This window comes from Macrobrachium nipponense, chromosome 6 (genome assembly GCF_015104395.2).
Source record: "Macrobrachium nipponense isolate FS-2020 chromosome 6, ASM1510439v2, whole genome shotgun sequence".
Classification (NCBI taxonomy): domain Eukaryota; kingdom Metazoa; phylum Arthropoda; class Malacostraca; order Decapoda; family Palaemonidae; genus Macrobrachium; species Macrobrachium nipponense.
The window spans coordinates 108,273,815-108,295,343 of NC_061108.1; the positions used below are offsets into that span (position 1 = coordinate 108,273,815).

A 21,529-nucleotide genomic window follows, 5' to 3' on the forward strand; every position below is an offset into this window, starting at 1 on the left:
TTGGATACTTGTACTAACGAGCAGTTAGAGTATTAACAGTACTAGTAGTGTTGCATCCTCTTCACCTTCTTACTTCACAGAAACTTCAAATTCATAATTGCAATTTGAAGACAAGGGTTGTAGCTCAAAATGCAAGCTATTAAAAGGTAAGAAGTGATTACTAGTGTTCCCCATTGCAGTGGAGGGTGCGTCTGATCGGCTCTGTCTCGCTCTCAGGCCTAGACCTCTTTCAAGCTCCCAAGCCCAGAGGAGAAGGAATGTCAAAAGCTGTAAGGAGGTTTCAGAGAATCCCCACCGGTCAGGCGTCCCCTTGGCAGGTTCTGTAGAGCGTCCCAGACTGCCAAGGATAGCCATTGAAAAGGCATCCTTAAAAAAGTGCGTCTCTTCTTCTGTTTCTTCATCTTACATCCGAAAAGACGAAGAATGTACATGTTTGGAGTTCGGACGATCTAGCACGTTCTCTGAAAACTAAGAGAACACTGAGCGCCAACTGGACTACAAGCGAAGAGCCAGCCAGGAAGCCGCGTTCCAGCAAGCAAGTGCGAGCCACGTTCCAACAGCCAACAGCGAGCCGCGTTCCAACAGACTAGCGCGAGCCGCATTCCTACAGCCAAACACGAGCCGCGTTCCAGCAACTGAGCGCGAGCCGCGTTCCAGAAAATTTTTCTTGGCGCAAGGCGCCTTCAAAGAGAAAACAGACGGCTAGAGCGAGGAGCCTTATAGTACAGTGGCAATCAGAAGGATCCTTCCATTGAACGTTTCCAGGCAAGAGGCTCCTTCTAAAAGGAGCCTAGTAGGTGCTTGGAACTATCAGGGCGCACGGAACCTTCCACGCAAGCGGAATGTTCCAGGAGCGAGTCTCCTTTCTAGCGTGCGGAACATTCCAGGCGCGCGGAACTATCCAGGCGCAAGGAGCCAGGTGCCAGAATATTCCAAATCTTCTTATGAGAGAGAGGTCAGTTGCGAGGCTCCTCTTTGAGTTTTTAACTTGAGCAACTTTCCCCTGGCAAAGGTGCAAGATGTCGCACAGGCGGCCGTCGCTTTTGTCAGAAGGATTCTGATACTAAGAGAAGCCCTTTTTCATTATTCAGAAGACTCCTGTGTTAGGCAGTTCCTCTCAATGCGGACTCTCTCCTTCATTCATGCTCTTCCCTCGTTATGAAGAGGCAAGAGCTTTGGGAGTTTTCTTAATAAGAATCTCATCGACGTTTGGGTATGATGGCGGATAGGAAATATCTACTTTTTTCCGTAAACCCTAGAGATGAACAGGAATTCTGTCTCTTCCGCGATTTATGAGGAAATCACGAAGATTTAAAGAGTTCCTGGATTAACTTCCTTCCTTAAGGAGATATATATACTCTTTCTATCGTTCTATTAACGAAAAGAACGAAGATAGTAAAAAATTTTCCCTTTCTCTATCTGCCTCGGCAGGGAAAGAAGTTAGTAGAGTATCTGCCGTATGAGAATACGATGCGGTCAAATCATAAGCACATACCGTAGTTACTTCTTTGCTGTGCAACTCAATTATACCAGTTTCCTTCCAGGACTTTCCTAGGAAGGACTACACTTAAAGGGATTGTTAAGACAACACCTACTTAGCTTCTAGATTTATCGAAGTCTTGTTTCGCTTAAATATGCATTAATAAGAACTTCCTGAAGTTCGATAATAATTTTATAAGATTCCTTTATTGAATGGAGTAGCTGGCAACTCTGGAAGAGTAAGGCCAGACGGCTAATGGAGACTGCTATCGCCTAGACCAACGCAGTACCATCTAGTTCTCGGTCAGGAGCGGTCGGTTACATCTCTCTCTCCTGCGGGATGGAATAACTAACCGTATCTCTCCCCTACGATCGCGGTCTTAGCCTCGGATTGAGGGGATAGTTAAGCAAACATAAATAAAATATTGTCTGCCTTTTGCTAAGAAGCTTTCAATAAGAAAGATATTACAACCTTTCAATGCTGTTTACCGTAGGTAACATTATTAAAGGATTCTAACGCAGCAAAACACTATAGTATTATATACGTAATGCTCTCATGCTTACGAAAGCATGGCTTATTAGAGTACATGCTTAGTGAGAAGATGAATGTAGTAGAGAATTCACTTTAAGACAACGGTATGGTCAAGTCTTATGCACATACCGAGGTTAACTACAGAATTCCTAGTATCCTTACAAAGGTTTCCTAGATTAATGCTGTTTACCACAATGTGACAGTATTATAAAGGATTCTAATACGGCAGAGCACGATATAATATAATTCTCTCATCCTTTCGAGAAACGCACACAACCTTTTTAGAATCGGATATTGCTCAGGAGAAGATGGATGAGTCGGATGGGAAACATTCTCTTAGTGGCAGAAGTTGTTTCCCTGAATGGACTATACTACGTATATATAAAAGTTTTTTCCTACTAAGAACGGAATTAACATGTGAAAGGATGTCGCGTACCATAAAGGCACATATGCTCTGGCACATAACCTAAAAAGAATTAGAAGGAAGCGCCAGCCTGGCGCAAATTGCGCCAGAAGCACCATCCAAGATATTTTCTCGTTTTAGCAAGTTATTAACCTAAGAGTCCAGTAGCCTCTCGGACAGCAGGCTCGGTAACGGCAAGATTCGTTCCTGATTTCGTTACCCATTCAATCGGAAACGGGTCGCTTACGAGGAACGATGAAATGATTTATTTTAATCACTTAGGCCAATTCCACGACTCTCTCATATCGCAAAGAGCATCGAGAATCTCTTTTTTTGCCCCTGTTCGCGTTAACAAAAGAGAACCTATTTGGAAAACAGACACTGAATGTAACGATCCTTAAGAGGTTCGATGCAAGATTTTGCATGTCCGTGAGAACCTTCTCGATCGACGATAATAACTGTTAACGTATGTCTAACATTTATTGGAAAGAGTTGTGAGAACCTGCGGAAAGTCTTCTTCATAGATCTCTTCGCAAGGTAGAAGACGAACAGGCTTCCTTTAGACTGCTTCCTTTTCCTCGAACCAAGAGAGGTAGCAATATACGCCATCTTTAATTTAAAAAAGGGGAATAAACTTTAGTGTTTTTTCCCCTAGTTATAAATTCTTAACAGATATTAAGATAAAGGGGCGTCAAAGGAAGAGAGGATGAATGCCTCATTTTGGCCTTAGAGAGGTTGGATTCACAGAAGTCACGTTCTTCTCACAGCATGTTTCGTAAGGCTTTTCCAAGAGTATCTGGATATTCTATCAGAATCTATTATAAATAGACCTGAAAAACCTCTCCACTCTGAGTCGGTCTGCGTGCAGACTGACCAGAAGTAGACATGAATGAGAGGAGTTTTTCAAGGTAAAAGACAAGAGTCATGGTAAAGACATAGAATTGCTGCAGATCGTGCTAGATGGAATGGGGAAACTGTCCTCTTCCGATACCTCTGGGAACCACATGGGGGGTTTTTCTTCCCTTTCAGAGGGAAGAATCACCTTTGTATATATCTGCTATCAATAACGCAGTAAAAAGCTATACTCTGTCTCTACAAGGAGAATTAGAGATAGCAGAGAATTAAGATCTTCGGGATCTTATACGATACCCCAATACGACATGAGTAGGATATCAATTGGATTAACACGGACAAGGCTATAACCAGGCGCCAGACTGGCGCCAGCCAGGCGACACCCAGGCACCAACCAGGCGCCAGGCTCCAGGATCTCCAGCTTCTTCGTGTTTGGAGATAGAATTCACCAAGAGTCTCCTCTTTGAGATTGGTCACAAGATCAGTTGTTTCCTGACAGGGACACAAGTTGTCGCACAGGCGGCCGTTGCCCGTGTCAGGATGGACTGAGATTGTGGGAAGTTTCTAGCAAGAACAAACTTCTCATGACAGGGACTCTAGTGGTCGCATAAGCGTCTTCATCTCTGTCAGGATGGTTTGATTTGGAGAGACGTTTTTTGCAGGATCAGCCTTCACCTGCCAGGTACTCAAGATGTCGCACATGTGAACGTAACCTTGTCAGGATGGGGCTGTTACTGCTTAAAGCCCTTCACCTTGTGAAAAGAGGCGCTCTCCTCAGGTGACTCATTCTTCTCCCAACATTATGGGACAAAGATATATCAGACTAGGAAGTCAATGAGGGTGCAGGTCTTTCAGATTACAAGACCTTAGCACCCTTTTATTGCATGAATTTGGAGAGTCTCTTGAGTCCTGCATACTCCTCCTTCTCCTAGTTCATTACTATTAAGGGGATTATAAATCATCCTCTTCTATAGATATTTGCAGCAAGCCGTTTTTCATTATTTGATTTGAGGCTCTTTCAAATAATAGAGGGAATGGGATCCTTTTTTTTTTTTTTTGGACCTCAGATTCTGTGTTCCGACAAGATGGAACTGCTCCTCGTTAAACTTCTTTGAGAAATTTTATGAGGTAATTCTTTGTTTCTCTTGGTTCTAAACGACCAAGAAGACAAGTGAATTTTTTATGCATTGGAATCTCGCATCAGATTCTATGGATACTCGGCTATGGGTTCTTGCCAGCATAGTATGTCTGGTAAAAGAACTAAACCCCTCTATTCCTGACTCAACGCTTTCAGATAGAGGTTCTGTTGTCCAGGCAGGGTACTTACGTTTTCATCTACAGATAATGGTTCAAACGTTTGCCTACAGAGTCTTTGGGATGCGATGAGGGCTCGAAATGCTTCCCAGAAGGTATTCAGAGGGATACAATAAAGAGCTAGAAATCAGGAGTCCTCCCAATTTCAACTTGGAGTCTCCTTCGACTTCCAGGGTCCTTCCCTTCCTTCGGACAAGGATAGGGAAGATTCTGCAATGAGGAACCTCATCAACATGTAAGAAGAGATCTCGTTAGCAACGGAAGTACTCAAGAAGGATCCTCCTCGGAGGAAGACTCTTATCTCTCTTACTGTCAGATATCCTTTCGTCTAATGGATGTAGCTGATTACAATCTCCTCCCCTTGCCGGAGAGGCCAAAAGCTCAAAGTGGAAGAATTTCTTCCACCCTTCTCCAGTATCCTGATAAACTATTGTGGATGTTCAGGACTTTTGGACAATGTAGCGCCAACTAGGCGCCAAATGCCAAAACAGGCGTAAAAAACGCCAGAGGCAGACAGGTCCAAGGAACACTGTCATTGTCTGATGAGAAGAAAGAGCGGGTCTCCAACCTAGCGCAGATGCGCTAGAGGCGAGCAAATCGGAGATAAGAGTGTCCGATGTGGACATCGCCAGACATCCTCGAAACTCTACCAAGCTCGAAGCTCCAGCAAGTGGGGAGGAGCCAGCCAGGTTCCAGGCGCCAAAAAGAGCCAGTCTGGAGCCAGGCGCGAGGCGCCAGCCAGGAGTCAGGCGAAAAGCGCCTTATAGGCACTAGGTGCCAACCAGGCATCAGGCGCCAGGCAGGCGTCAGGCGCCAGGCAGGCGCCAGCCAGGCGCGAGGTGCCAGGCAGACGTGAGGCGCCAACTAGGAGCGAGGGACAGGCAGGCGCGAGGTGCCAGGCAGGCGCAAGGCACCAGCCAGGCGCCAGCCAGGCTCTAGGCTTCATCCAGAACAGATCCATTTCAAAGAAAGCCCTGGTCTTCTTTGAAACAAGTGTGATCGCTAAAGCACTTCATGAGTAACTTGATGATTCCTTCACACAGCTGAGAATTAAAAGCGCATGAAGTGCGAGCTTTTATGAATTCTTGTTCTTTCCTAACAATATGTCATGAGGACATATTAGCTGTCACTTACGGGAGATGCAACTCTGTGTTGACTTCCCATTACACGAAGGAGGTCAAGTTGACCTACGAGAGATCCTTCTCTCTTGGTTATAGTACGTGTCTACGGATACGTTGCTGGGATAGGGAGCCGACACTGATCCTTAACTAGTGAGTTAAATTTTATTTTAACATAGTGTTTTTTCTTTGGGTTGTTTGAAAGGAGTTTGGGGATAACTCTCTTCAAATTAAGCACAAACCCTCGTGTTAGGATCAGGTGATCGGGTTCGGTGTTGTGCTCCTTAATTATTCCTCTAGGCATAGGTGTATTGTCATGTAAGTGGATAAGACCCCATTGACAAAAAACCATGAGATTCTGTCGAGTAAGTGGATAAGACCCCACTGACAGATCTACAAGAACTCGTAGCAATAGGTCACATCCTCGCTGAGGCTCTTGAGACGAAGCAGACTCCTACCAATAGCTAGGAAGTCAACCCTTCGTCTAAACACATAGGAACCAAGGTTTTATTTATTTATTACCTACAACGTATGTTGTTTACCAGTCTATTCATTAAGTAGCTGTCTCTTACCCTCCTCCAATGGTGTGAATCAGCTATGTATATATCTGACAGGTAAGTTGAATTTATAAAAATGATATTGTTATGATACAATAAAGTTTTATACATACTTACTTGGCAGATATATACAATTAATCGCCCACCCAACCTCCCCTCAGGAGACAAGTCTGATAGAAAACGGGAATGGTTCCTATTCCTGCCACCCAGCGGCAGGCAGGTAGATCAGGTTAGGTTAGGTTAGGTTAGGTTAGGTTAGAGATCACCTGACCTACCTGTAGTGCGTGCCGCGAAATTCTAATTTCTGTCGGGAAGACGGAGTCAATAGCTATGTATATATCTGCCAGGTAAGTATGTATAAAACTTTATTATATCATAACAATATCATTTTATAGTTCCTCTCTCAGGTCATTAAACAAGATGTATGGTGTGTACTGTGTACAGGAGAATAAAAATAGGCTATGTATACGCATACAAATGCTCTGTAACGTGTGTTATGCCATTTTAATTAAGTCTTTGAATCTGCATTACTTTTTACTTACCATAAGTGTGAGTGCCTTGGAATCAAGTCCCAGCAGTACCATAAACCAAGATCTGAAATATGACAAGAAAATTCAATGCTTAATGCAGGAACCCTAATCATGAAGATTGCAGAATTGCATTACTATATTGAAATTTGTAAGCCCACTAATGCAAAATTTGCCAAAACACAAGGAAAATAAATTATTGAAAATATACTGCAATCAACAATCCCTGTCCAATCCCCTAAATCTCTAATAAGACTATTTAATGTCATCCATGAATGAAAGCCATATTACTAAACACAGTATCATATACATATATTATTATATCCTATATATATATATATATATATATAGATATAGATATAGAGATAGATATATATAGATAATAGAGATATATACAAGATATATATAGATATATATATATATAGGATATAGAAGATATATATGTATATATAAGATATATAGATATAAGATATAGAGAAGATAGATATATAGTAGATATATATATAGATTATAGATTATATAGATACCTAGATATCTAGATAATAATAAAGATAATTTAGATTAATAATATATACTATTTAGTATTAATAATATATATAATAGATATATATAATTCTATCATAATAATATATATATGATATATAGATCTCTATATATATATATATATATATATATATATATATATATATGAGATATATATATATATATATATATATATATCCCTGCTACTCAATGATTAAATTGTTGTGGAGTACCCTCATAGCTTCAGGGAGAGGACTCTCCTCCAATTCCAATTTTGTTTTTGTAGTAGGGAGTCCCTGGTTAATGGCATTTCGGTTTTACGACACTTAGCTAATGACAATGTTAACCAGATTTTTAACGCTGATAGGCAGTTTATCAGCGCCAATAAACTGCTGAATGTCACTGTTAACTAGTTAATGGAACCGTTAAGCAGATCATAGGCACTTTTGTTTTCATAAATGCCAATTATTTGGTCAACACCAATTTTTGGTTACAGACACTTAGGCAATAACTGAACCCTTGCTGTTAACCGATGACTGCCTGTTTTACATTGCTACTCTTAGCAATGATTATGCTTTTCATGTCTTTTCTTGAAACTGTACAGGAAGGTTTGGAGTCAGGAAGGGTATCCATCCACAAAACATCAAACAAAACAAGTTTTATGATGAGCCTTTTAATGAGCATTAGAAATGACAAGGTGGTAACACCTGGAAAAGGCTCATTATAAATAGTGACCCTGGTTAGGATTAGGCTGGAAAGAAGGTGATGATAATTGCACAATAGCCAACACAGTACTGTTCAAGAAAAGAACAATGTTGTTGTTCTTTAATCATAAATTTTTACTTTATGTCAATTCTTTTAAAGAAATGAGAGAGAGAGAGAGAGAGAGACAGAGAGACAGAGAGAGAGAGAGAGACAGAGAGAGAGAGAGAGAGAGAGAGAGAGATTTTACATTTTATTGTAGATTACACACACCACATATGCTCATAATGGTAACAGAACAAAAAATAAGATAGAAAGGAAAAGCTCTGCTTTAAAAAAAAAATAAAAATACGTACTGGCTTGGACTTCAATCTGCTTCTCTTACAACCATCTCCCATCATTGTCCTGAAAACTGTTTGATAACAGCACTCCCCTTCCTTTCCCTGCTGTTGGGAAGTCAACAGTAGTTGTCCTGCAAGTGAAGCAAGGGAAGGACAGATGTAAGATTGAAAAATGCTGTGAATTTTATAAAAAAAAAAAGAAAAAAAAAGATGGGAATGAAACAAATAAAGGGGAATAAGAATGGCTAATAATGAAGAAATGAAGATATAGATATGAGTGAAAAAGAGTGAATACAGGTAAAGCTAAACAGTTATATAATTCTTTTTCCACTTCTTTTCCTTCTGTCCTTTAGTGCAGATAGGAAGGAAAGGCAGGTTTGCAAGTTGTCACTTTTCATTCTTGAAAGGAAAGTAGTCATAACAAGACTTTTTACCCGTTCCTTGATATTTCTGTATGCATTTTATCAGCTTTAATTTTTTAACTTGAAGACGGGACTTGAAAGGTTGTCATAGACATTTCAGAATTTTCTTCATCACTACTCTTGTCCTTTGGTGTCATATTAACTATATATTTGCAAAAGAAACTTAAACAAAAGTAATAGTGTGATTGACTGCAAAAGGGATTTTGACGTAGGAAAAATCTATTTCTGGGGGAAGACCTGTGCCGCCCTATGAAAAATGCCTGTTATTCATTTTTCCCAGTATAAATAGCTCTACTATTATATACCAGAGAAAAAAACTAACATAGTTATGCTGAGGTTACTACCCCCAGCGCGATCACCCAAAGGGTGTCGGTATAGTATAGGGGCGATGTGTTACCACAAACCACAGGGCTTCTGCCATTTAGAAGATTCCTTTCAAAATCCCTCTCTTTTGGTGGGAGCCGTCACAACGGAATCCCACTACTCGTCCCCGCTCGCCACTACTACTACTACTGAAGCGCTATCTTGCATTCCTGATTAGATCTATAAACTTGGATTAGTCAGGGTGGGAAGAAATGTTAATAGGGCTAGGGTTCATAGGGCGACACAGGTCTTCCCCCAGAAATAGATTTTTCTACGTCAAAATCCCTTTTCTGGTGTCGACCTGTGTCGCCCTATGAAAACATACCAGAGAATGCTATACAAGGTTTTAGTGTAAAATTATGTGTAAAACCAGGTTAATGACATTCAGAGTAAAGAATTATAAATAGTTTTACTATTTAATCTTAACTTACTATCTGTAAGAAATGATTTCTTAATATATTCTTAACCATAGTAGTAATACTTATACAATACTTAAAATTGTACATAATATGAAGTTATTGGTCTTAATTATGTGTCATACAGACCAATCAAAGCAATACACTAATACTTAATAGCAATATATACATATTGTGCAATCTTATATACTAATTCGGTAACGGGATCGACAACAAACGTTTCGCCCGGTCCGGAAAACAAGGTATGGTGGGAAGTGTGAGCGAGTCATGCAGGTAGAAGGGTCATGCAGAGGGAGATAGTTAAAGGAATAGTCTATTCAAAGGTTTCTAAGGAGAACCGTTAGTTTGTTCTTCAGGAACCACCACAGTACCAGCTGCCACTGCTAAAAATTTTAGGGCTGTACTTTTTTAGGTCTTCAAACTTCATATTTTGAAAATAATTAGTTGATGTGGCAACTGGCCGGGTATCATGGACATGTGGAACTGAATCTGGGTTGGCTTGTTTAATAAAATAAAGAATCTGTTGCCTAATTCCTCTTAAAGTTATCGTGCCCCCTTTTTCTCTAATAAAAAGAGAGCCCGTTATTATTTGAGATGTTCTGGTCATAAAGGTTTTAAGTGTATGAACCGGACATAATGATTCATCTTCTGGAAGAGGAATAATTTCCCAAGGAGTCCACCTATTTTGTGAATCCTCATTTTTTGTTAAAAATTGTCTATCTGGTGAAAGTAAAACTTTCCCAGATTGAAGGAATTCCACATGCCCTGGATTTCTAGAAAGTGCTGATAATTCAGATATTCTAGCGCCCGAGGCTAGCGCTACAAAAAAAAACAATGTTTTTCTTAATAGTGCTGAATAAGAACAATTATCATTGTCTAAGTGTGATGCCAGTTTAAGGGCATCGTTCAGGAACCATGATATTGATTGAGGACGGTTGACCGGTCTCAAACGTGCACATGCTTTTGGGATAGATGAGAAGTATGTGTCTGTTAAATTAATGCTGAAACCTATTTGAAAAATCTTTCTTAGGGCAGATTTAATTGTGGTAATAGTACTGGCAGCTAGGCCTTTCTCATGTAATGATCTAAAGAAAGAAATGGTAAGATTAGTATCCATCTCTTGTACATTCATATCATTTAAAAACATAGCTAGTTTGTTAACTGCGGAGTCATACTGTCTTATTGTAGAATCTCTCTTATCCGATTCTACAAATAGAATGTTTAACGGATATATTTTCGCTTCCTTTTGTGCCGCGAACTTCATGAAGTCCATAAAGTTAGGGCATTCAGAATTCTTGAGGAAGCTGACACAGTTTGCGTTTGTACTGTTTGTGTTAATTTCGGGGATAGAATCTTCTGAGGTTTTGAGTTTCATCTCCATGATAAGTGGATACCAATTGCTCTTCGGCCAATTGGGTGCCACTAGTGCCAACTGGCCTCTGAATAATCGTAGCTTGTGAAGCACCTTCAAGAGGAGGTTCACTGGTGGAAAGAGATATATTCTTTCCCATTTGTTCCAATCTAAAGACATTGCATCGATCGCGAAGGCATTGTTGTCTATATTGAGAGCTACATAGCAGGCTAGTTTGTGGTTGGACTCCGAGGCAAAGAGGTCTACCTGGAGGTCCGGAATCTGATTCATAATCCATTTGAATGAATTGTTGTCCAGTGACCATTCCGATTCCAATGGGGTCATTCTGGACAAAGAGTTTGCTATTACATTCCTTACTCCTGCCAGATGAGTTGCTGACAGATGCCATTGGTTCATTTCCGCTAATAGGAATATTGCTAACATTACATGATTTACTTTGTTTGATTTGGACCCTCTTCTGTTTATGCAATGGACGACTGTAGAGCTGTCCGATGCATTTATGTGGAATTGACTGAATGTTTGTGACCATGTCCCTTGAACTTTCTTGAGGGGTGAATATCCCCCCCCAGCCGCTCAGGGATGCATCTGTGTGGATGATGAGAGATGGGGGAGGAAATTGTAGCGGAACTGATTTGGATAGGTTCCGCTGTTTCGTCCATTGATTAAGTCTCTTTTTCAGAATATCTGGAATTCTTGAAACTTTGTCTCTGAATTTGAGATTTGCTCTTGATCTCCAAACCTGATTGATATCTTTTAATCTGGTTTTTAGTAGAACATCTGTCACTGATGCAAATTGAAGGGAGCCTAGGATTCTCTCCTGTTTCCTTCGAGATGACCGTCGTTTTCCAACAAAGCGTTTTGTAGCTTTTACTATCTCTTTGACCTTTTGGACGGTAGAGATAGCCTGTGTTTCTTCAGGTCCCACTGAATTCCTAACCATTGGAACTGGGATTGTGGAGTCAGTCTGGACTTTGTCATATTCACCTGGAAGCCTAGAAACTTTAGAAATTTCAGTACTTTGGATGTTGACCTTCGACATTCTGCTTCGTTGTTTGTCCAAATTAACCAGTCGTCCAGGTAGGCTACTAAAAGTATTCCTTTCTTCCTCAATTCCTGAACTACTGTCTCCCCGAATTTCATGAATACCCTGCGTGCTATATTGAGTCCGAAGGGCATTACCTTGAATGAGCAGGCTTTCTTGCCTAGCTTGAATCCTAGGTATGGAGAGAAGTTTCTGGTTATTGGAACGTGATAGTAAGCGTCTGTAAGATCTATAGAGGTGGTGACGGCCCCATGGGGAAGTAAGGTCCGTACCTGTGAGATTGTCAGCATATGGAACTTGTTGCAGTGAATGTAGGAATTCAGCCGAGACAAGTCCAGGATTACCCGTCTTTTGTTCGAGTCCTTCTTTGTGACACTGAACAATCGTACTTGGAATCTTATGCTCTTCACCCTCTTATGGCACGTTTCTGAAGAAGATCCTTTGTATATTCTAAGAGGTCCTCTGTTGGTTTTTGGAAGAAGTTGACTGGAGGGGGAAGGCCCTTCTCCCACTTCCAGCCTAGACCTTTTGATATTATACTGTGGGCCCATGGACTGAAGGTCCATCAACCCTTGAACAAGTATAGTCTCCCCCCTACCTGGGAGATTTCACTGGTTGGAAGCTGGTCTAGTTCCTCTACCTCCTCGGAATCCTCTACCCCTGACTCTGCCTCGCAGTCTGGAGCCTCCTCTGGCTCAACTACTCCCAGCATGTCTGCTATATGGGCGAAAGGCACCTCTCGTCTCATATGCAGGATTATATGCTGGGGAAGCCACAACTTGCGATGAAGTCGAAGGTTGAGGTTCCGAGGTTGGCTGAACCAATACATATTGTTGTGGTGGTGTTACCTTTGAGGTGGACGGCACTGCCTGCATATATCCATGAGGACGGGCCGTCTGGTAAGGGTTATACCTTCTCGCCTTCTTTTTAGGTGCTTGTTGATGAGGGGACACATCAAATTGGCGCTTTACAGGAAGACCCCACCTCACTCTCAGACTTTGATTAACTCTAGCTGCATCGTGCAATATGGAATTTATCTCCTCTTTGGGGAAGAGGTTTTCTCCCCAAATGGATGATTTATAAGCTTGTTAGGTTCATGTTTGACCGTGGCTCCAGCCAAAACATGTTTCCTACATGCCCTTCTTGCAACAGCAAAGTCATTTAGATCTGATTGAAAAGTCTGTAAAAGACTTTTCGTTAGGACCCGAAAGACTGGTTCGTCCTCATAGGTCGTGGCTAACAACTCCGCCGAGGTGACGGAGTTGATAGTCCTGGCTAACCTTGTCCTTGCCTCAAACTCCCCCTTGATCAAATGGTTGGGGAGTTTGGGCAACCATTCGGAGAACAAGTCCGAAGCGCAATCCGGCTCCAATTTGTCAGCAGTAAACGTTGCCGGAGCGTTTATCCAAATGTCCGTTCCTGTGGGGAAAAACAAAGATGTAGGCTCTGCTTCCCTCAGTGCCGGAATTGGTTTGTCCTCGTAGATGGCTTGCAATGTCAACTCCGCCACCTTAGTTGTACATGGTGACGGAAGGCCATCCGGGGTAACGAACATCGTATACTTCCCCTTATGCGGTGTCAATTTTGTATTAACACAATTTAGTTCTGTTAGAGAATGGACCCAGGCAGCCTGGGCCTGTTCTCTGGGGAAGAGCACCGTCTCCTTTGGTACTTTGTCTATTCTGACTAGCGCATGCTGTGCTAGTCTGACAAAGCCCGGGAACGGAAACTTCATACCGGCTGGGAATAGCTCGTAGTCCTCTATTGGTCTTGTTCCACACCCTTCTATAGTCAATCTTCCTTCTACGAAGGGAGCATTTAAGGCCAACCTCCAAGGGTTTTCCTCATCGAAGGGGGGAAGCTTTGAAGTATCCGGAACCATCATTGATAGAGCTGGTGTTCCGGATCTAAAGAGGCCTGAGAGCATCTCCTCAATGGGCTTGATTCTCTCCGTCAATGACGAGAGAGCCTGGTTTGAGATGTCCGGTATTGATCCGAGGCGTGCATCTATCCTCTGATCTACTATTCCACTAATCCTAGCTAACAGCTGGTTAGTGAAGGATTCAGGGTCAAAGAACTGTTCCGCCGCCCTTGGGACTGACCCTGTACCTTCGGTAGGGGAAGGATTTGTGGCAGCAGGCTGAATGACAGATGATGTCGACGGTTGTGACACCGAAGACGACTCATTCGCCGCTGGCGGAACAGACTTGCTCTTCTTTTTTAAAGTCTTCTTGACTTTAGGAATAACTGACGGTATTCCTTGTTCTTTAACGGGTTTCGTAAAACCCTTGAAGGATGGAGCAGAAGAAAAGGAATGAGAAGGACTAGCCTGGTCCTCCGTGACCATCGGCTCGACGTTGATGTCGATTGCCGCCACATCGTCCATCAATTCCTGCTGCTCCTCTAAGGCGGTCGTTGTTTCCACTCGAATGGCTTCTATGAGGGGTTCGGCAATTTCCTGGGGCACCGCTGTTGTCATTGTGGTGCCCGAAAATATCATAGTACATAGGCCAGCATCCAGGATATAGGGCTGACCTTTCGGCACATTTTTGCCGAAACCCGCGACTCATTTACGAAGGGACACCCTTGCGTCGTGCAGGATCGCCTTGTCCGCCTGTTCGTCAGTCAAAATTGACACAAGCTCGTAACAGACGGTACAAGCGTCTGGGTGCCAGACCACGTAGTTGTCCATAGGAATTGCGCAGTTTGCATGTGAACGGCAGACTACGTGGCCGTAAGGATTTCCCAACGACGCATGGCATCCCTCAGCCTGGCAACGGACCCCCTGTAATATGAAAAACTTCAATAAGTTTTCTCCTTATGGTGGTTCGTTGCTAAATTATTGACGAAATATTTCGTAGCCGAAATATTTCTTCTTAGGGATGCAGACAGGCATTTCCTAGAAAAATTATGCATGTTATTACTATTGGCGACGTATTTCATTGTTGAAAACTTCATCATAATCATAATAATGATATCAGTTATTTATAATTTGTTATAAACTAGTAAGTTTATTACTGATTATATTTGTCGAAGGAATATTTCGCCGCCGAACTATTCCCTCGACTGAATAATATTTATAAATAACTAGGTCGTAAAACTCGTAAGTTTTTATGGGGTTTGTCAGCGAAATATTTCGTTTCCGAAATATTCCGTTGTCATACATGCCTTAATTTTTCCAGAAAATGTATTCTTACTTAGATTGTCGGGAAATACCTCGTTGCCAAAGTATTCCGGTATCGACTTATTATTGATTGGCTTAGTCTAATAAAGCTCATATTTAATATATGCTTATCTAGGTTGTCGGGGAAATACTTCGTTGCCGAAGTATCCCATTATCGACTTATTACTAAGTAGCTTACTATTAAGTAATAAAGATTATACATATACACTTCATTAAGTTGTCGGCGAAGTACTTCGTTGCCGAAGTAATTCGGTACTGACCTATGTAATAAGGCTAATAAGTTTTCAAGTATAATAGTATAGACTGAAAATTCCATTCAGAGGCATGTTTATGCCGAAACACCGAACTTCGCCGATGTCAGAGAAAAGACGTGGCGTACCACTGTAATTGCCAAAGCCAGGAATTGTTTAGTCTGAATTCCGGCAATGCCGAACTTCGAGTACTATCATATTCTACCCTGCCTCCAATCACAGTGATTAGAAGTAGTCTCTGTTCGCCGAGGCTCCAGAGATCATATAGTAGAGATATTATCGAAATAATATCTTTTATTCAATCCCTGAGATTTAGAGGTTTGCAAGCAATAGTTTATGTTGTTTGGCTCTACCCCTGATCTAAAGTAGATCCACTTTTAGGCTACATAGCCTAGAACTTTCGCTGACTGGCCGTGGCTCGTCGCGATCGAAAGTGGTCCAACCCGGTCAGGAGGTTATCCAGGTAGGCTATGCACACAATACTATTACTTTGGGTATTTATTGATCTAAATATAACAATATATCACAAAATGCATAGAAATTATCTCTTAATATCTAGTACTAATCTACGTAACCGACATTATCACTTAAATTCCCATTCGTAAATGGGCAATTTCCCCGATCGTATTAGTAAAGTCATTTATAGACTTAACTTACAATAACGAGAAAAAATAGATTTAAGGTTACTAGGCTTAATAATTTAAGCTAACTAGAGATAGTGAACCATGTATCCGTTAAGGATCAAATATGGTTACCTCAATAAGACTAGCCTAGATTCGAGAATGCTCCCCAGCACCGAGACATTGTTGTATCAATACCTAAGCCTTATTATTATGAAATGTAAGTAGTATCTGTTTTAACAGAAATAACACCTTTCGATCATCTTATAAGCAAAGCTAAGCCTATATATATAATTTTACATATGCCGTGCGTAATTTGTTGTTGCTATGCCGACGCACAAAATGGCTGCCCAGTCGTCGGCGTCCCCAATTCATATTTCGAGGAGCCTGGACTGATAGCACAATTAACATAACTTAAATATGTTGAAAAACCAAATTGGGGTACTCAACTTCGAAGCAGCAGAAGATTGGGCACTCATAATGGTTATTTAATTGCGAATACAATAGAAAAAAGGCATAGCAAAAATTTCTGTTTTGAAGCGCACGGCTCTATAACAGGAATGAAAGATAGCACTTCGGTAGTAGTAGTAGTGGCGAGCGGGGACGAGTAGTGGGATTCCGTTGTGACGGCTCCCACCAAAAGAGAGGGATTTTGAAGGGAATCTTCTAAATGGCAGAAGCCCTGTGGTTTGTGGTAACACATCGCCCCTATACTATACCGACACCCTTTGGGTGATCGCGCTGGGGGTAGTAACCTCAGCATAACTATGTTAGTTTTTTTCTCTGGTATATAATAGAGCTATTTATACTGGGAAAAATTAATAACAGGCATTTTTCATAGGGCGACACAGGTCGACACCAGAAATAAGGTAGTTCTTACTGTGGATGTGCACTTTATATGGAAATACATGGGTGTCGCAGGAGGTTAAGCGAATAGGACCCCGATCTGAATTACGTACTATGGTTACTGGCTAAGATGCAAAACTATGTGGATTTTTCTTATTTGTATATTCATTATTTTATATCCTTGAATAAGAAACATTGGATGCTGAATCTCATGATAACGAGGGATACCTTAAATTTGTATCGATGATAAAATTTGCCTTTATTCATGTATGTAAGATCTCTTTACTAGCATTAATACCAGAGAAAATGTGGTACCATTCTTTGGCACTATTGAAAACAAGAGGCTGGTAATTTGTAGACAATTCAATATTCATTGCAGTTATATTGATTTATAGTAGTTTGCTAATGATACAAGTAGGTTTTGTGATTTTTAATGATTTTCCATGCACTTATTTTTACAAAGGGACATAATCCCTTTTGTACTTGAGATTTATGTTGGGATCATGCTGCAGCTGATTCTATTCCTTGGAACTGGTTTATTTATTGTTAATTCCAATTTTAAATTTATGATAATTTTTTCAATTTTCTTGTAATAGCTTCCAAAGTTATGACATGGCTTTCCCACTTTCTTTTTTTTTGGTCTGTATATCATTAATGTAGCTTATGTCCTGGAGGGTGAAACCCTTTTCGTCATGTTTATTTGTAGCCTTTGGCATAATTAGATAGTAAATCAGTTTGGGGCAGGGGGATAGTATATACGTACATAATATAATATGTAAAGACAAGTGTTTCAGTATGTTTTGGTACTTTAAGTTGAAAAGGTAGCTGATACTGTAGGTTCTTGTTCTGGAATCGAGTTTCTTAGGCAGCTTGGATTAGTGAAATAATTCACACTTGGACAAGTCTTGTTATATCATTAATGCTCAAGGCACACTTTGGAAAAACTGACCCATGTAAGAATTGCTCACAAGGTACACAGTCATCTTTTAAAATTATATTTGTCAATTAATATTGTTAGGATAGGAATGTGATAAAGCAAGTCACACACACACATACATACATACATACATACTACATTACATTATATACATATATATATATATATATATATATAATATTAATTATATTTATATTTATATATTATTATTATATTTTATTTATATATCACACACACACACACACATATATATATATATATATATATATATATATAAATTATATATATTATATATATATATATGTATATATATATATATATATAGATATATATGTAGTAGTATGTATGTATGTATGTATGTATGTATGTATGTATGTATGTATGTATTTTTGTTATTTTCCCCTCCTTTTCTTCTGTACCTACCATCCATCTAAATTTATCATTGGCTCACTATTGCACAAGTCTCAACCTTGCACCATGAGAGTTTGAAAATTATTGTTTGGTATATCCTATCTGGTGGGTGCATTATTTTGAACTCATTCAGTAAAAACGTATTAGATAAAATGTAGTGTATTTTTAATCTATATTTTCATTATTCTGTCGTCTTTAGTTCAAAGGTGAATTACTGATTGGGTAGTACAGTATATGGTAATTTCTTCAGATTTGAAAATACAGTACATTATTTAGTAGTAATTGTTATTATCTGTATGTATATTATTTTTGTACAGTAAAGTAATTGCCACTTGCATTTGTCAAAACTTATATAGTACTGTATAAGTGAACATAAAGTACAAATATTATTTTTAAGGCCTGAAGCTTTGACTCATCTCCTGCTTTGATAATTTTTTTTATTAACTAGATTATCAGTTCTGATAGTTATTGATACATTTACTATATGTAATGTTAGTGTAGCTTTCCCTGCACACCCGATTATTATTTTTGAGATAACATTTTAAATGTATACAGGGTTTCTACACTTGAAACTTATATTTTGTTTGTTTTTATTGTATGATAATAAAGTAATTAGATTACTCAGATTAGTTGTAAACTCTCTGAGGCAACTACATTTGTTTGGAGAAGGTTAGTTAACACTGTCCCTACCAACGCTGGTTTTCCTCCTGCTGACTTGTTATTAGAGGATGTCTTTTAATTGAAGAGTGCAGCCTTAAATTATTGATAAACATCTCATATTTCTCCTTTGTATCTTCATCATAGAAAGTCATCTGTTATCTATGAATATGTTTTGCCATTTGTTTTTCACTAAGGGTAATAAAATTAGTACTTCATTCATTTTATGCTTAGTGAAATGTGTGCTCTAGCTCCTCAGATTCCAATGTATAGAGCCTTTATGGTGCAATGATAAACTTGCTTCTTGTTGCTAATTATTTTGTTATTAATCTGGGTTAGTGACAACAAAGAATTTATTTTATATACGTACATCTTTGTCTTTAAGCCATACTTAAGGAGTCGTTAATTTTCTAAAATGATGGTTGGTATCTGTTTCTATTGTATTCTCAAATAGTTAAGAGAGCATGCTTTGGTGTGGAAGAAAATATAGTTGGAATATTGTGTAGACCTTTTCACTTCTTGCACAAGCTTAGGAGAGGGCTCCTAGTTTTATACCGACACCTTTTATTTAGGTGAGCGAGTCAGAGACTTCTGACATGTCCAATTTAGCAGTTCTCTGGTATTATAGCAATATTTTACTAGAAATAGTGCTAAAGAGGACACATTTCACGGAGCGACACGGCTGAGCCCAGAAAGAATTATCTTCTGACTCTACTCTATGGGAACTACCAGCTAAAATCCTTAACTACATTTCCAGTCAATCCTGACTGTTCATCTCTCAGTAGCACATTTTTTATTGTTTTGTGTTTCTTTATCTCATCATCACACTTGTATATCAACCATAGCGCATGACTGTGGTCTCAGCCACTACCAAAGTTATTTTGAATTCAGTGCAGTATATATAGTAAACCATGATTGCTATGATGGTGTGTTTGACCACTCATAAGAATGACCAGTTCATAGAACGTACAAACTGGACAGCTGCCTTTCCTTGATTTTTATTGGTTTTTCATCTGCTGGTGCTGCTTGTGCCATGAAGCATTTAGTGCTGTATGCAGTTCGCTTATAGTTATTATCCAAGAATTTTTCAGCAGTGATCCATGAAAATATTAGCTGCTTTCAGAGGTTTCTTCTAGTTTGATAGTCTGTTTTTCCCTTTTTTTTCTATAAAGGCCTTTTGCATGATTACTACAAGCATTAAGGATCAGAACAGTCTTGTGACGACCAAGTTTGTGGGGACAGTTGATGATTAATGTTATACTTGTGATAATGGTTGAATTCCTTAGAATGAATGCTGTTAGGTCCACCATGTTCACATACTCTAGAATACTTTTTGCAGTTCAAGGACAGACATGACAGGAATTGTTATCAAGTCTTCTTCAACAAGGTTGATGTAATTCAGGTAGCCACCTAGTTTAGTCTTATGGATAGCAGATTTTATGCCACATCTGTAAATCTATGGTTGCATAGTAATAATCTAGATTAATGTGGCATAAAATTCTGTTTTTACAATAAAAAAAACATTTATCATACAAGCCCATTAATCTTGTGGCACCCAAATCATGATCATGATTTCCTCAGACATGCCAGTTCTGAATTTTATAGACGAAAGAAGTAGAGTCAGTAAGGAGAGTGATTAAAAATGCATAAGCACCATTAGGCCATCAGTAGGTAGTAGTAACTGTTCCTCTCATTGGATCATATCAAATGGAATATGACAAAGCAAGAATGATATGGTGGGGAGTTTGGATTCATTGTATGTTTAATAGGTTTTATATGAAAGATTTTTGTTAAGTAAATTAATTCATACAATGCACAGACCTCAAACATATTGAGCCTGAATCATCTTGTAGGTGAGAGGCTGAATAAAGGAAAGCCCAAGCCATTGCAAAGATCTGGTGGATCTAATGGGGGACAGATTATGCCAGGAATAAAGTGTTCAAGGAATTCTCATGAGGTATTAAAAGCATGTGGTTTAGGAGGGATGTGCACTAAGCAAGAACCATTGCAAGGTTTGGGCAGTTGGCTTTATCCATCCTTAAACTAACTAAAGTCCGTTAATGGGGCAATTTTATATATAAAAAAGAAAAACACTTTAATCATATTGTCCATTCTCATGAGGTATTAAAAGATGTGGTTTAGCAGGGATGTTCACTAAGCAATAACCATTGCAAGTTTTGGGCAGTTGGCTTTATCCATCCTTAAACTAACTAAAGTCAGTTAATGGGGCAATTTTATATATAAAAGAAACACTTTAACCATATTGTCCATTAAGTGACACATCTGTCAACCATGGTATGAATAGACTTCAAGAAGTTTTGTCATGTGGAAAGAATAGACAATGATAGGTTGGTGAAACAGTTTATAATTCAGCAGTGTTGGAGGAGAGGAAGACCTTGAAAGGAATGGTTAGATGGGGTGAAAGAAGTATTAAAAAGGAAGGGCTTTAATATCCAGGAAGAGGAAGAGGAAGAATATGTGCAAGATATAGAAATTTCATCTGTAAAACTGTTTTGTCATTTTCTATATACGTAGTAGCAAGAGTGATGATGGTCATTACGTACTGGGCTAATTTACTATAATGTACGGTAATTCCTCTGTAGCATTCCCTTACATATTTAAGGTTCACCTTCCTTTGTTCAATTAAAACCATGTTTTCAA

The 21,529-nt window shown here is 39.6% G+C and overlaps 1 protein-coding gene across 2 annotated transcripts in view; it reads left to right on the plus strand.

Moving 5' to 3' along the window:
• Positions 1-21,529, plus strand: part of LOC135216867 (glutathione synthetase-like) — a 121,244-nt gene that overhangs the window by 79,243 nt on the left and 20,472 nt on the right. The window lies entirely within an intron of this gene.